The 17389-nt window shown below is 45.4% G+C and overlaps 1 non-coding gene across 1 annotated transcript; it reads right to left on the bottom strand.

Moving 5' to 3' along the window:
* Nucleotides 1-17153: 17153 nt before the first annotated feature.
* Trnak-cuu (transfer RNA lysine (anticodon CUU)) lies at nucleotides 17154-17226 on the bottom strand. The gene has a single exon. It is a non-coding gene; the product is annotated as a tRNA-Lys (tRNA).
* Between the last annotated feature and the right edge of the window lie 163 nt (nucleotides 17227-17389).

Raw genomic sequence — 17389 nt, 5'->3', positions numbered from 1 at the left:
GTGCCACTGATTTTTCTGACGGGAGTAAATCATTAAAGTTTTCCTAATTTGAGGTTTGGCGCATTGGAGCCACCACTCGATCGCGGAGTTGTAGGAATTGAATTTAGGTTCACAGACCGTCCAAGTGGACAGGAAGGCTTCTCAACATTCAGTATCTTGCAAATGTGCAATGTTGAACTTCCATAACCCTCGACTCCGGTAGGTTTCCTGTTGTTTCATGTTGACGGAACAGATATAGGCAGCATGGTCGGAAAATACAGTAGGCCATATTTCGGTCTGTAGCAGGTGTTGCTTTAAATTACACGATATGTAAATTCTATCTAACCTACTTGCCGAATGACTGGTAAAATGTGTAAAACCCACTGCCATTCCGTGCATGGACGTCCAGGTGTCAGTTAAGTGGAGTTCTTGAATGATCTGTTCTAATTCAACACACCGATTAAAGTGCGGAGTTTGATCTATTTGACTAAGCACACAATTGAAATCTCCGCCATAAATGACATCAGTGTAGTTGGTCCCGAAGAGGGGAAGGATCTCGTGGCGGAAAAATTCTGCACGGCGTTGCCTATTACTGGACCCAGAAGGTGCGTAAATATTAATCAGTCTGATGTTAATGACAGTTACTGCTATCCCTCTGCCGGTCACAAGTTTTGCCTCACAATTGGCAATGATCCCTTCTTTTAAGAGTAATGCTGTTCCAAGTTCGAAACCGTTGCCAGGGTTTATGAACGCGTTATACCCGGCTATGTGGTCTAACTCGATATCACTCACTTCCTGAAGCATTGCTATATCTATGTCAGCTGCGTATAACAAGTCTTGTAAGTTTTTCAGATTCAAATCGCTACGTATCTTACTGATATTGAGAGTCAGGATCTTGTAGGCCTGCAAGGTGGTCATTGATGTTCCGTACGAAAGGAGTAGACGTTAGGATACGTCAGCTAGCTGTCAATTGGAGGCGCTGACAGTTTCGGTCGTTTGAGTAGGCATGGCAACGAGGACTTTGCTTCCATCAACTACTGAGAGAGGGGGCAAGGAGCCAGTCGCGGGTGTTGAATCCTCCTGCATCTCTACATCATCTTTATTCGTTTCACACTCGTCTGCCCAATTAGGAGAGGAAAGGGTGCCTACTGGTTCAGGAAACGGTGGATTCGTATGCGGTGGCTCAGTGTTCTGAATCGGCATCTCATCTTGTCTGCTGTCGGACGTCGCGGGCGGCTCCGACACGGTGTTGTCAGATCGTGGTGCGTTACGTGAGCGCGAAGTCGAGGCGACAGCGTCAGCTGGTCCTTCTTTTAAATTCTGGCCGATTAATTTTGCCTTTCCCCGCAAGCTCGGTGCTGTATCTTCCGCACCTTGATGAGCCATCCTTCGTTTTTTTATTTTTCTTCGGAGATCTATTACCGCGTATTACTGCGTCAGAGTTCGGCATCGTTTCAGTCACTTGTTCGGACATGGTAGCAGGAGCCAGGGACATCTCCGTTAACTCAGCACCCTGTATGGGTTGTTCTACCACCATATCACTGGTCCTGTTAGTGTCATGGGTTTCAGAAACAGCCATCCCGGACGTGACTGGAGTGTCCGGTGATGCTACATTAACTGCGAGACTGGGTCCGGCAGGTGGATCACGAATCGGTTGTATTGCCGGCTCACCGTGAGCAACCGACACGTACGATGCCGGTAATGTTGACATTGCGGGAGGGCGAACACTCTCTCCGGTTGGAAGTTGAACTACACGACGCTGTAAACATCTAGCACATGTCCTAGGTTGGCCATCATACATTACGACTGCACGGTACCCACAAACCGTGACGTACGACGGAAAATGTCGTTGCAAGTCTACTTTAAGCTGCCTGACGCCATTCAACACCGGATATTTATGAGCCGGAGACCAACGTTCAGCAAAGTTACTCAAAACTTTGCCATATGGCGATATCGCAACATTTATCTGATCGGCTGGTACCTCAAAGGGTAGTTCAAAAATGCGAATTGTTCGAAGTCCAAGCCCTGCGTGGGAAACAGTAACTACACCCACATTGCCATCAATATGCTTAAACTTCAAACCGGAACTGAAGGAGTCAACTATTTTGTCACAAAAATCGGCATCTCTCATCTTGATATAAACTATGCTAGACGAAATCGACAAATGTATACCAATAATCTGATCGATTCCAATTTTCATCACGTCTTCGATTAAATCCTCGATTTCGAAAGAGGTTGGTCGAGCAAATGAATTACCGAAAGTTAACTTCAAAGTATCTATCCTCATAGCTTGTGTCATCACTGATTCATCAACATCATTACTCACACGCAAGAATAACCGCTGCTAGCGAGCGACTTACCCCGCAGAAGTAAACAAGCCAGCCACAGCGCTGAGCACAGACATCACTGAGCTAAAGAGGCGCGGCCTAGCGGAACTTTTGCGTACTTCGTCCGTACGGTCGTCTGAATCATCAGACTTCAGCTGACAACACTTCATATTTTCGACTAATATTTGCAGCTATGGCGACCCATTACTGCTTGGCTACACATCTGACACGTAGCCGATGTTCTCTCCAAACAAAACCACCAGCACTTCAGAACATGACTTTCACACATGTCTACAAAATCACCTTCACCTTCAAATACAGTTTTCTTGCGACTGATTGAGACGTAGGCAAGTTTTAAAGTTGCTACTTCCGTTACATCACGTTAATCAGAAAATCGGTAATTTACATCTGCAGCGGAAAAAAACTCCGTTCCGCCGAGCGTAGGGCTCGACCCCACGACCCTGTGAATAACAGTCTCAGGCTCTACCGACTGAGCTAGCCGTGCTGCCTCGTTGGATACCTGCTGGGTAGCAGATCACACAGTACTCGTTTGGGTTGGTTGGTCCCATACAGAATCTCTCCATGCTGCCTAATGTAGTCCTAACGTCACACTCGTCACGTACTTCACTTTTATTTCATAATCATTTTTGAGAGGTAAAGGAATTGCATGACAATCTGCAGAGCTAGCGTCGTCAAAATTAACACACATACTTGACGTGACTCAAAAGCCGAACGAGTTACTTTCGGACGTTGTTTTAGATGTGCAAGTGCCAGTCAAACCTCGCGGTGAGGGCACTCTGCCGACCATTTCGCTAGTTAACACCGGTCTTGTTGTGTGTGTTTCAAGCTCAAGACCATCTCCAAGCACAAAATGGTCAACAGCAACATTCAGACGGTTTCGTACTGCACAATTGCTACATTAAAACAGTATGTTTCTTTTTCAGAACTGGAAAAACACGAGCGAGCAGGATTCGAACCTGCAATCTTCCGATCCGAAGTCCGACGCCTTATCCATTAGGTCACACGGTCACTGACGACCAAGTATAACTTATATACGACTCATCTCGAAACGCTCACACCCCCTGAGGAATTGTGTTTTCGTTCCACACAGCCGCTGCCCCTTACTCTTTCCCACCCATTCGTTACATTCAACCTCTTACGAGACCGACCAAACATAGACAGGAAAACAAGACCACACACTTTGCGCATTCGGAATCGATGGCAGGGTGCCCCTCGCCGCATTTGCTACGATGGCCATTTGCTACTTCTGCAGAAGCGGCGGCGGCGGCGACGACGAAGACGACGACGACGACGACGACGACCGCGAGAGGCTCAGAGATTTGTGAGAAATACATCTATAAAATGTAATTCAGACTGCCTCGTCCAACCTTATGCCGTACCGCTTTGGCAAATGCTTTATCTGCGCCATTCGCCTTAATCACATCTGAGAGTAATTATTAATAAAACGCCTCACGCTAATTGTTCGTCATCACAGATACTGTTTGCTATAGGGCCATGACGCGCAACTCATTTCCAAAATTCATCTTCCTCCTGTGAGGATGGAACTCACGACTCCTGGTTTACTAGACCAGTGCTCTACCACTTTCTTCTTTTTTTTCTTTTTTTTACCTGTAATCTTCAGATCCGAAGTCCGAGGCCTTATCCACTTTTTTTTCCATATTTTTTCCATTTTTTTTACACCTTAACCAATTTTTTTTAGATAACAACGACCCCTGGTTTACTATACCAGTGCACTACCACTTTTTTTTTTTTAACGCGCACTTCCGGTACCGGGAATCGAACCCGGGCCTCCTGGGTGAGAGCCAGGTATCGTAGCCACTTTTTTGTTCTGATCCATTTTTTTTTCTTTTGTTAGGTAAAATGCGGTAAACAAACAGGGAGAGGCAAAGTGGGCAGGGGTCGTGTTATCCGAAGCCTGGCCACAATGTCTCCCACCATAACTGTCACCATGTCACCCTACCTCTACTGCGAAATAAAGAAAAAACTGCGGCTTGACTCCGCCGCCGGTAACAGAAAAACAGAAAATAATCCGAAGACAAATGGTGCTTCCAAACGCAGTGTAAATTAATTATGACCATTTCATATTTATGCAGGAGAATAGGGAAATCCGTGCATTTTGCACCGCATGATTGCATCTCGCTCCTCAATCAATGTTAATAATTGATGAACAAAATAAATTAAAATTCTTCTACTGTTGTTCTCTCTATCGTATCTTCTGTTACAATAAAAAAAAAACTAGGAAATACAGTTTCGTGGAAGGCATCCGCCAATGAGACGTAACGCGCTACATCAAACGAGCTGTTATTTTCTGAATCCGACGAATTATCAAGATGACACACTCGTAAAGTCGTCCCCGCACTAACGTCTTTTGTCTTCACTCTGGGCGGCCGATAGGAGAGTGGAATCCACCATGTCGAAAAGGGGCTGTAAGCACTCCATCCTATATTGGCTGTGAAATGATTGTGTGGCTTAAAAAGTTTGCAAAATTAGCTTTGTAGCTGTTAGTCTTCTGCAGTCGGTGGTGCTGTATCATTAAATACAGAAGAAAGTCTTCTTTACTCGTTTCGTTCACATTGAAAAGATAGTAAACTGTGTGGCCTTTAAGCCAGTTTACTGAATTTCGTTTGGTCTGCGGGTAAGGCACCACCTCCAGAGTGAGGAAGTCGGCTGGCGTTATGGTGGCAGGGCATGTTCTAGTGATGCTTGCCAACAACTGTCTTATGACCGTCCAAACATCTCGCACTGTTTCGCAGACAAATCTGTGTTCCTCGCTATGTTGTACCCGGCATATGTTGCATAAGGGTGAATCGGCCAGATGAATGGAATGGAGCCTGGCATTGGTTGCTATTTTACGGTTCACCGTTAGATACCAAGACGCTCGCACGTGAGACGGTAAATGTCGTGAATGAATATTATCCCAAATGACCCGCCAATTGTGAGCTGGATATTTCTCTTCGATGGTATTCCGGGATGTGGACTCCATCAAAGTCTTATACAATTGCTTCACCACCGTTATTTCCTTCTCCGGAATTCTTTGTCGAGCATAACTATATTCCAAAAGGAAGTATTTTAAATGGTAAAGGTCGTGTGGAATATGATGTACATCAATCGGGGGGTTGAGGTCCGCTGGTGATATTTCGTTGAGCAGGTGAGCAGTGAGACAATGAGGAGATTTTGTCCACACCTTATACATATTGCTTAGATAGATCGCCTGTGCCTTCTTATAAACATCAGTGAGGTTTAATCCGCCCTTCCGAGTAGGGAGCGTCAACGTAACAAATTTAACTTTGATGAAATTGCCTCTGGTCACGAAATGGCCAAGAGCGGACAGCATTCTATTCGCAATGCCACTGGGAAGAGACAACACTTTGGCTACATAGTTGATCTTCGAGACGATATAGGTGTTGACCAGTTCAACTTTTTGGAGAGCATTCAGTTGCCTAATACTATGCTGTTGTACACATGCCCTGACCTTGTGAAAAAATCTCTATAATTTACAGCAATGGTATTCTGTATCTTCCGGCGAAACTCAAGTCCTAAGCACTGTATACTGGTAAGTTCCCGTAATCGGGCATGGTTGGGGAAATGTATTCCCCGTCCGACATTCATGATTCCAGATTTTTGCCAGTTCACCTTCGCCCCTGATGCCACCGCATATCGTTGAAGTATTTCAAGTGAGGACCTCACTTCTTGCGCGTTCACGACAAGAAAGCCGACATCATCTGCGTACGCACGGCACACAATCTTCTGTCTATTGATTTCCAATCCCTGCAAACGTTCAGTTAGCGTAGCAAGCAGAGGTTCTATGGCGATGGCAAAGAGAGCCATCGACATCGGACAGCCTTGCCTCACCGAACACGCGATATCAATCGCACCACTGAGGCGACCATTAATTTGGATTCGCGAAGTACTATTACGGATCATATTGTCGATTACTTGCGTGAACTGGTGCGGAAATCCCAATTCTCGCATGACGTGGAAAAGGAATCGGTGGCTCACTCTGTCGAATGCTTTTTCAAAGTCTATCATTAAGAGGGCGCATTTTAATTTGCAGGCCTCCGCTACGGCTATCACATCTCTGTAATCCGTGAGCGTGTGGTAAATAGATCTATTTCTACCAACACTCGTTTGATAATGTCCTGTGATTGTGGACATGACATTTTTGAGCCGTTGGCTGAGGACACTGGCGAATAGTTTATAATCACTATTTAACAACGTGAGAGGTCTCAAGTTTGTTGGGTTGTCACTGCACGGGTTCTTGGGCAGTAAAACAACAATTCCCTGTCGAAATTCCTGCGGAATAACGTTACATGGGTTCATGAGTTCGTTACATATTGCAAGTAGCTTCGATTTCATCTGCGGCCAGAAGGTTTGATATACTTCTGCAGGTAGGCCGTCCGAACCTGGAGATTAATTTTTCGGACTCCGTAGGATAATGTCTGTTAATTCATCTTCTGTCACCTCTGTAATAAGCTGATTAGCCTCTGTGGGGCCGAGTCTCCGTGATAAATTTGTCTTAAAATCCACAAACACGGTATCATCTGTTATTTTATTGGACATCAGGTCTCGATAGTACTCTTCAATCGCACTCAAGATTGCACTTTGTTTAGTAACTATGGCACCGGTGCTGGTTTGGATCTGTGTAAGGATTTTCCGACGGCCTCGTCGACTTTCACGTAACATGTGATACATGGCAGCCTCTTCTTCTTGCACCGTCGTAGGAACTCGCGCACGAACTTGAAAACTTTCCAACTGTTTCCGTTGCAGCGTTAAAATTTTTGCCTGAATTCTTTTGATCTGTGCAAAATTGCGGATATCGGTCGCGTCAAATTTATGTAACTCCCGAAGACACTGAAAATAAAATTCCATCGTCCGTTTGTGCCACTGATTTTTCTGACGGGAGTAAATCATTAAAGTTTTCCTAATTTGAGGTTTGGCGCATTGGAGCCACCACTCGATCGCGGAGTTGTAGGAATTGAATTTAGGTTCACAGACCGTCCAAGTGGACAGGAAGGCTTCTCAACATTCAGTATCTTGCAAATGTGCAATGTTGAACTTCCATAACCCTCGACTCCGGTAGGTTTCCTGTTGTTTCATGTTGACGGAACAGATATAGGCAGCATGGTCGGAAAATACAGTAGGCCATATTTCGGTCTGTAGCAGGTGTTGCTTTAAATTACACGATATGTAAATTCTATCTAACCTACTTGCCGAATGACTGGTAAAATGTGTAAAACCCACTGCCATTCCGTGCATGGACGTCCAGGTGTCAGTTAAGTGGAGTTCTTGAATGATCTGTTCTAATTCAACACACCGATTAAAGTGCGGAGTTTGATCTATTTGACTAAGCACACAATTGAAATCTCCGCCATAAATGACATCAGTGTAGTTGGTCCCGAAGAGGGGAAGGATCTCGTGGCGGAAAAATTCTGCACGGCGTTGCCTATTACTGGACCCAGAAGGTGCGTAAATATTAATCAGTCTGATGTTAATGACAGTTACTGCTATCCCTCTGCCGGTCACAAGTTTTGCCTCACAATTGGCAATGATCCCTTCTTTTAAGAGTAATGCTGTTCCAAGTTCGAAACCGTTGCCAGGGTTTATGAACGCGTTATACCCGGCTATGTGGTCTAACTCGATATCACTCACTTCCTGAAGCATTGCTATATCTATGTCAGCTGCGTATAACAAGTCTTGTAAGTTTTTCAGATTCAAATCGCTACGTATCTTACTGATATTGAGAGTCAGGATCTTGTAGGCCTGCAAGGTGGTCATTGATGTTCCGTACGAAAGGAGTAGACGTTAGGATACGTCAGCTAGCTGTCAATTGGAGGCGCTGACAGTTTCGGTCGTTTGAGTAGGCATGGCAACGAGGACTTTGCTTCCATCAACTACTGAGAGAGGGGGCAAGGAGCCAGTCGCGGGTGTTGAATCCTCCTGCATCTCTACATCATCTTTATTCGTTTCACACTCGTCTGCCCAATTAGGAGAGGAAAGGGTGCCTACTGGTTCAGGAAACGGTGGATTCGTATGCGGTGGCTCAGTGTTCTGAATCGGCATCTCATCTTGTCTGCTGTCGGACGTCGCGGGCGGCTCCGACACGGTGTTGTCAGATCGTGGTGCGTTACGTGAGCGCGAAGTCGAGGCGACAGCGTCAGCTGGTCCTTCTTTTAAATTCTGGCCGATTAATTTTGCCTTTCCCCGCAAGCTCGGTGCTGTATCTTCCGCACCTTGATGAGCCATCCTTCGTTTTTTTATTTTTCTTCGGAGATCTATTACCGCGTATTACTGCGTCAGAGTTCGGCATCGTTTCAGTCACTTGTTCGGACATGGTAGCAGGAGCCAGGGACATCTCCGTTAACTCAGCACCCTGTATGGGTTGTTCTACCACCATATCACTGGTCCTGTTAGTGTCATGGGTTTCAGAAACAGCCATCCCGGACGTGACTGGAGTGTCCGGTGATGCTACATTAACTGCGAGACTGGGTCCGGCAGGTGGATCACGAATCGGTTGTATTGCCGGCTCACCGTGAGCAACCGACACGTACGATGCCGGTAATGTTGACATTGCGGGAGGGCGAACACTCTCTCCGGTTGGAAGTTGAACTACACGACGCTGTAAACATCTAGCACATGTCCTAGGTTGGCCATCATACATTACGACTGCACGGTACCCACAAACCGTGACGTACGACGGAAAATGTCGTTGCAAGTCTACTTTAAGCTGCCTGACGCCATTCAACACCGGATATTTATGAGCCGGAGACCAACGTTCAGCAAAGTTACTCAAAACTTTGCCATATGGCGATATCGCAACATTTATCTGATCGGCTGGTACCTCAAAGGGTAGTTCAAAAATGCGAATTGTTCGAAGTCCAAGCCCTGCGTGGGAAACAGTAACTACACCCACATTGCCATCAATATGCTTAAACTTCAAACCGGAACTGAAGGAGTCAACTATTTTGTCACAAAAATCGGCATCTCTCATCTTGATATAAACTATGCTAGACAAAATCGACAAATGTATACCAATAATCTGATCGATTCCAATTTTCATCACGTCTTCGATTAAATCCTCGATTTCGAAAGAGGTTGGTCGAGCAAATGAATTACCGAAAGTTAACTTCAAAGTATCTATCCTCATAGCTTGTGTCATCACTGATTCATCAACATCATTACTCACACGCAAGAATAACCGCTGCTAGCGAGCGACTTACCCCGCAGAAGTAAACAAGCCAGCCACAGCGCTGAGCACAGACATCACTGAGCTAAAGAGGCGCGGCCTAGCGGAACTTTTGCGTACTTCGTCCGTACGGTCGTCTGAATCATCAGACTTCAGCTGACAACACTTCATATTTTCGACTAATATTTGCAGCTATGGCGACCCATTACTGCTTGGCTACACATCTGACACGTAGCCGATGTTCTCTCCAAACAAAACCACCAGCACTTCAGAACATGACTTTCACACATGTCTACAAAATCACCTTCACCTTCAAATACAGTTTTCTTGCGACTGATTGAGACGTAGGCAAGTTTTAAAGTTGCTACTTCCGTTACATCACGTTAATCAGAAAATCGGTAATTTACATCTGTAGCGGAAAAAAACTCCGTTCCGCCGAGCGTATGGCTCGACCCCACGACCCTGTGAATAACAGTCTCAGGCTCTACCGACTGAGCTAGCCGTGCTGCCTCGTTGGATACCTGCTGGGTAGCAGATCACACAGTACTCGTTTGGGTTGGTTGGTCCCATACAGAATCTCTCCATGCTGCCTAATGTAGTCCTAACGTCACACTCGTCACGTACTTCACTTTTATTTCATAATCATTTTTGAGAGGTAAAGGAATTGCATGACAATCTGCAGAGCTAGCGTCGTCAAAATTAACACACATACTTGACGTGACTCAAAACCCGAACGAGTTACTTTCGGACGTTGTTTTAGATGTGCAAGTGCCAGTCAAACCTCGCGGTGAGGGCACTCTGCCGACCATTTCGCTAGTTAACACCGGTCTTGTTGTGTGTGTTTCAAGCTCAAGACCATCTCCAAGCACAAAATGGTCAACAGCAACATTCAGACGGTTTCGTACTGCACAATTGCTACATTAAAACAGTATGTTTCTTTTTCAGAACTGGAAAAACACGAGCGAGCAGGATTCGAACCTGCAATCTTCCGATCCGAAGTCCGACGCCTTATCCATTAGGTCACACGGTCACTGACGACCAAGTATAACTTATATACGACTCATCTCGAAACGCTCACACCCCCTGAGGAATTGTGTTTTCGTTCCACACAGCCGCTGCCCCTTACTCTTTCCCACCCATTCGTTACATTCAACCTCTTACGAGACCGACCAAACATAGACAGGAAAACAAGACCACACACTTTGCGCAATCGGAATCGATGGCAGGGTGCCCCTCGCCGCATTTGCTACGATGGCCATTTGCTACTTCTGCAGAAGCGGCGGCGGCGACGACGACGACGACGACGACGACGACGACGACGACGACCGCGAGAGGCTCAGAGATTTGTGAGAAATACATCTATAAAATGTAATTCAGACTGCCTCGTCCAACCTTATGCCGTACCGCTTTGGCAAATGCTTTATCTGCGCCATTCGCCTTAATCACATCTGAGAGTAATTCTTAATAAAACGCCTCTCGCTAATTGTTCGTCATCACAGATACTGTTTGCTATAGGGCCATGACGCGCAACTCATTTCCAAAATTCGTCTTCCTCCTGTGAGGATGGAACTCACGACTCCTGGTTTACTAGACCAGTGCTCTACCACTTTTTTCTTTTTTTTTCTTTTTTTTACCTGTAATCTTCAGATCCGAAGTCCGAGGCCTTATCCATTTTTTTTTTCATATTTTTTCCATTTTTTTTACACCTTAACCAATTTTTTTTAGATAACAACGACCCCTGGTTTACTATACCAGTGCACTACCACTTTTTTTTTTTTTAACGCGCACTTCCGGTACCGGGAATCGAACCCGGGCCTCCTGGGTGAGAGCCAGGTATCGTAGCCACTTTTTTGTTCTGATCCATTTTTTTTTCTTTTGTTAGGTAAAATGCGGTAAACAAACAGGGAGAGGCAAAGTGGGCAGGGGTCGTGCAATCCGAAGCCTGGCCACAATGTCTCCCACCATAGCTGTCACCATGTCACCCTACCTCTACTGCGAAATAAAGAAAAAACTGCGGCTTGACTCCGCCGCCGGTAACAGAAAAACAGAAAATAATCCGAAGACAAATGGTGCTTCCAAACGCAGTGTAAATTAATTATGACCATTTCATATTTATGCAGGAGAATAGGGAAATCCGTGCATTTTGCACCGCATGATTGCATCTCGCTCCTCAATCAATGTTAATAATTGATGAACAAAATAAATTAAAATTCTTCTACTGTTGTTCTCTCTATCGTATCTTCTGTTACAATAAAAAAAAAACTAGGAAATACAGTTTCGTGGAAGGCATCCGCCAATGAGACGTAACGCGCTACATCAAACGAGCTGTTATTTTCTGAATCCGACGAATTATCAAGATGACACACTCGTAAAGTCGTCCCCGCACTAACGTCTTTTGTCTTCACTCTGGGCGGCCGATAGGAGAGTGGAATCCACCATGTCGAAAAGGGGCTGTAAGCACTCCATCCTATATTGGCTGTGAAATGATTGTGTGGCTTAAAAAGTTTGCAAAATTAGCTTTGTAGCTGTTAGTCTTCTGCAGTCGGTGGTGCTGTATCATTAAATACAGAAGAAAGTCTTCTTTACTCGTTTCGTTCACATTGAAAAGATAGTAAACTGTGTGGCCTTTAAGCCAGTTTACTGAATTTCGTTTGGTCTGCGGGTAAGGCACCACCTCCAGAGTGAGGAAGTCGGCTGGCGTTATGGTGGCAGGGCATGTTCTAGTGATGCTTGCCAACAACTGTCTTATGACCGTCCAAACATCTCGCACTGTTTCGCAGACAAATCTGTGTTCCTCGCTATGTTGTACCCGGCATATGTTGCATAAGGGTGAATCGGCCAGATGAATGGAATGGAGCCTGGCATTGGTTGCTATTTTACGGTTCACCGTTAGATACCAAGACGCTCGCACGTGAGACGGTAAATGTCGTGAATGAATATTATCCCAAATGACCCGCCAATTGTGAGCTGGATATTTCTCTTCGATGGTATTCCGGGATGTGGACTCCATCAAAGTCTTATACAATTGCTTCACCACCGTTATTTCCTTCTCCGGAATTCTTTGTCGAGCATAACTATATTCCAAAAGGAAGTATTTTAAATGGTAAAGGTCGTGTGGAATATGATGTACATCAATCGGGGGGTTGAGGTCCGCTGGTGATATTTCGTTGAGCAGGTGAGCAGTGAGACAATGAGGAGATTTTGTCCACACCTTATACATATTGCTTAGATAGATCGCCTGTGCCTTCTTATAAACATCAGTGAGGTTTAATCCGCCCTTCCGAGTAGGGAGCGTCAACGTAACAAATTTAACTTTGATGAAATTGCCTCTGGTCACGAAATGGCCAAGAGCGGACAGCATTCTATTCGCAATGCCACTGGGAAGAGACAACACTTTGGCTACATAGTTGATCTTCGAGACGATATAGGTGTTGACCAGTTCAACTTTTTGGAGAGCATTCAGTTGCCTAATACTATGCTGTTGTACACATGCCCTGACCTTGTGAAAAAATCTCTATAATTTACAGCAATGGTATTCTGTATCTTCCGGCGAAACTCAAGTCCTAAGCACTGTATACTGGTAAGTTCCCGTAATCGGGCATGGTTGGGGAAATGTATTCCCCGTCCGACATTCATGATTCCAGATTTTTGCCAGTTCACCTTCGCCCCTGATGCCACCGCATATCGTTGAAGTATTTCAAGTGAGGACCTCACTTCTTGCGCGTTCACGACAAGAAAGCCGACATCATCTGCGTACGCACGGCACACAATCTTCTGTCTATTGATTTCCAATCCCTGCAAACGTTCAGTTAGCGTAGCAAGCAGAGGTTCTATGGCGATGGCAAAGAGAGCCATCGACATCGGACAGCCTTGCCTCACCGAACACGCGATATCAATCGCACCACTGAGGCGACCATTAATTTGGATTCGCGAAGTACTATTACGGATCATATTGTCGATTACTTGCGTGAACTGGTGCGGAAATCCCAATTCTCGCATGACGTGGAAAAGGAATCGGTGGCTCACTCTGTCGAATGCTTTTTCAAAGTCTATCATTAAGAGGGCGCATTTTAATTTGCAGGCCTCCGCTACGGCTATCACATCTCTGTAATCCGTGAGCGTGTGGTAAATAGATCTATTTCTACCAACACTCGTTTGATAATGTCCTGTGATTGTGGACATGACATTTTTGAGCCGTTGGCTGAGGACACTGGCGAATAGTTTATAATCACTATTTAACAACGTGAGAGGTCTCAAGTTTGTTGGGTTGTCACTGCACGGGTTCTTGGGCAGTAAAACAACAATTCCCTGTCGAAATTCCTGCGGAATAACGTTACATGGGTTCATGAGTTCGTTACATATTGCAAGTAGCTTCGATTTCATCTGCGGCCAGTAGGTTTGATATACTTCTGCAGGTAGGCCGTCCGAACCTGGAGATTAATTTTTCGGACTCCGTAGGATAATGTCTGTTAATTCATCTTCTGTCACCTCTGTAATAAGCTGATTAGCCTCTGTGGGGCCGAGTCTCCGTGATAAATTTGTCTTAAAATCCACAAACACGGTATCATCTGTTATTTTATTGGACATCAGGTCTCGATAGTACTCTTCAATCGCACTCAAGATTGCACTTTGTTTAGTAACTATGGCACCGGTGCTGGTTTGGATCTGTGTAAGGATTTTCCGACGGCCTCGTCGACTTTCACGTAACATGTGATACATGGCAGCCTCTTCTTCTTGCACCGTCGTAGGAACTCGCGCACGAACTTGAAAACTTTCCAACTGTTTCCGTTGCAGCGTTAAAATTTTTGCCTGAATTCTTTTGATCTGTGCAAAATTGCGGATATCGGTCGCGTCAAATTTATGTAACTCCCGAAGACACTGAAAATAAAATTCCATCGTCCGTTTGTGCCACTGATTTTTCTGACGGGAGTAAATCATTAAAGTTTTCCTAATTTGAGGTTTGGCGCATTGGAGCCACCACTCGATCGCGGAGTTGTAGGAATTGAATTTAGGTTCACAGACCGTCCAAGTGGACAGGAAGGCTTCTCAACATTCAGTATCTTGCAAATGTGCAATGTTGAACTTCCATAACCCTCGACTCCGGTAGGTTTCCTGTTGTTTCATGTTGACGGAACAGATATAGGCAGCATGGTCGGAAAATACAGTAGGCCATATTTCGGTCTGTAGCAGGTGTTGCTTTAAATTACACGATATGTAAATTCTATCTAACCTACTTGCCGAATGACTGGTAAAATGTGTAAAACCCACTGCCATTCCGTGCATGGACGTCCAGGTGTCAGTTAAGTGGAGTTCTTGAATGATCTGTTCTAATTCAACACACCGATTAAAGTGCGGAGTTTGATCTATTTGACTAAGCACACAATTGAAATCTCCGCCATAAATGACATCAGTGTAGTTGGTCCCGAAGAGGGGAAGGATCTCGTGGCGGAAAAATTCTGCACGGCGTTGCCTATTACTGGACCCAGAAGGTGCGTAAATATTAATCAGTCTGATGTTAATGACAGTTACTGCTATCCCTCTGCCGGTCACAAGTTTTGCCTCACAATTGGCAATGATCCCTTCTTTTAAGAGTAATGCTGTTCCAAGTTCGAAACCGTTGCCAGGGTTTATGAACGCGTTATACCCGGCTATGTGGTCTAACTCGATATCACTCACTTCCTGAAGCATTGCTATATCTATGTCAGCTGCGTATAACAAGTCTTGTAAGTTTTTCAGATTCAAATCGCTACGTATCTTACTGATATTGAGAGTCAGGATCTTGTAGGCCTGCAAGGTGGTCATTGATGTTCCGTACGAAAGGAGTAGACGTTAGGATACGTCAGCTAGCTGTCAATTGGAGGCGCTGACAGTTTCGGTCGTTTGAGTAGGCATGGCAACGAGGACTTTGCTTCCATCAACTACTGAGAGAGGGGGCAAGGAGCCAGTCGCGGGTGTTGAATCCTCCTGCATCTCTACATCATCTTTATTCGTTTCACACTCGTCTGCCCAATTAGGAGAGGAAAGGGTGCCTACTGGTTCAGGAAACGGTGGATTCGTATGCGGTGGCTCAGTGTTCTGAATCGGCATCTCATCTTGTCTGCTGTCGGACGTCGCGGGCGGCTCCGACACGGTGTTGTCAGATCGTGGTGCGTTACGTGAGCGCGAAGTCGAGGCGACAGCGTCAGCTGGTCCTTCTTTTAAATTCTGGCCGATTAATTTTGCCTTTCCCCGCAAGCTCGGTGCTGTATCTTCCGCACCTTGATGAGCCATCCTTCGTTTTTTTATTTTTCTTCGGAGATCTATTACCGCGTATTACTGCGTCAGAGTTCGGCATCGTTTCAGTCACTTGTTCGGACATGGTAGCAGGAGCCAGGGACATCTCCGTTAACTCAGCACCCTGTATGGGTTGTTCTACCACCATATCACTGGTCCTGTTAGTGTCATGGGTTTCAGAAACAGCCATCCCGGACGTGACTGGAGTGTCCGGTGATGCTACATTAACTGCGAGACTGGGTCCGGCAGGTGGATCACGAATCGGTTGTATTGCCGGCTCACCGTGAGCAACCGACACGTACGATGCCGGTAATGTTGACATTGCGGGAGGGCGAACACTCTCTCCGGTTGGAAGTTGAACTACACGACGCTGTAAACATCTAGCACATGTCCTAGGTTGGCCATCATACATTACGACTGCACGGTACCCACAAACCGTGACGTACGACGGAAAATGTCGTTGCAAGTCTACTTTAAGCTGCCTGACGCCATTCAACACCGGATATTTATGAGCCGGAGACCAACGTTCAGCAAAGTTACTCAAAACTTTGCCATATGGCGATATCGCAACATTTATCTGATCGGCTGGTACCTCAAAGGGTAGTTCAAAAATGCGAATTGTTCGAAGTCCAAGCCCTGCGTGGGAAACAGTAACTACACCCACATTGCCATCAATATGCTTAAACTTCAAACCGGAACTGAAGGAGTCAACTATTTTGTCACAAAAATCGGCATCTCTCATCTTGATATAAACTATGCTAGACAAAATCGACAAATGTATACCAATAATCTGATCGATTCCAATTTTCATCACGTCTTCGATTAAATCCTCGATTTCGAAAGAGGTTGGTCGAGCAAATGAATTACCGAAAGTTAACTTCAAAGTATCTATCCTCATAGCTTGTGTCATCACTGATTCATCAACATCATTACTCACACGCAAGAATAACCGCTGCTAACGAGCGACTTACCCCGCAGAAGTAAACAAGCCAGCCACAGCGCTGAGCACAGACATCACTGAGCTAAAGAGGCGCGGCCTAGCGGAACTTTTGCGTACTTCGTCCGTACGGTCGTCTGAATCATCAGACTTCAGCTGACAACACTTCATATTTTCGACTAATATTTGCAGCTATGGCGACCCATTACTGCTTGGCTACACATCTGACACGTAGCCGTGTTCTCTCCAACCCAAAACAACTTGCACTTCAGAACATGACTTTCACACATGTCTACAAAATCACCTTCACCTTCAAATACAGTTTTCTTGCGACTGATGGAGACGTAGGCAAATTTTAAAGTTGCTATTTCCATTACATCACGTTAATCAGAAAATCGGTAATTTACATCTGCAGCGGAAAAAACTTCCGTTCCGCCCAGCGTAGGGCTCGAACCCACGACCGTGTGAATAAGAGTCTCATGCTCTACCGACTGAGCTAGCCGTGCTGCCTCGTTGGATACCTGCTGGGTAGCAGATCACACAGTACTCGTTTGGGTTGGGTGGTCCCATACAGAATCTCTCCATGCTTCCTATTGTTTTCCTAACGTCACACTCGTCACGTACTTCACTTTTATTTCATAATCATTTCTGCGAATTAAAGGACTTGCA

The sequence above is a fragment of the Schistocerca gregaria genome, chromosome 3, assembly GCF_023897955.1.
Source record: "Schistocerca gregaria isolate iqSchGreg1 chromosome 3, iqSchGreg1.2, whole genome shotgun sequence".
Taxonomy (NCBI): domain Eukaryota; kingdom Metazoa; phylum Arthropoda; class Insecta; order Orthoptera; family Acrididae; genus Schistocerca; species Schistocerca gregaria.
The sequence above is the reverse complement of the archived record's forward strand: the minus strand, read 5'-3'. Positions and strand labels throughout refer to the sequence as shown.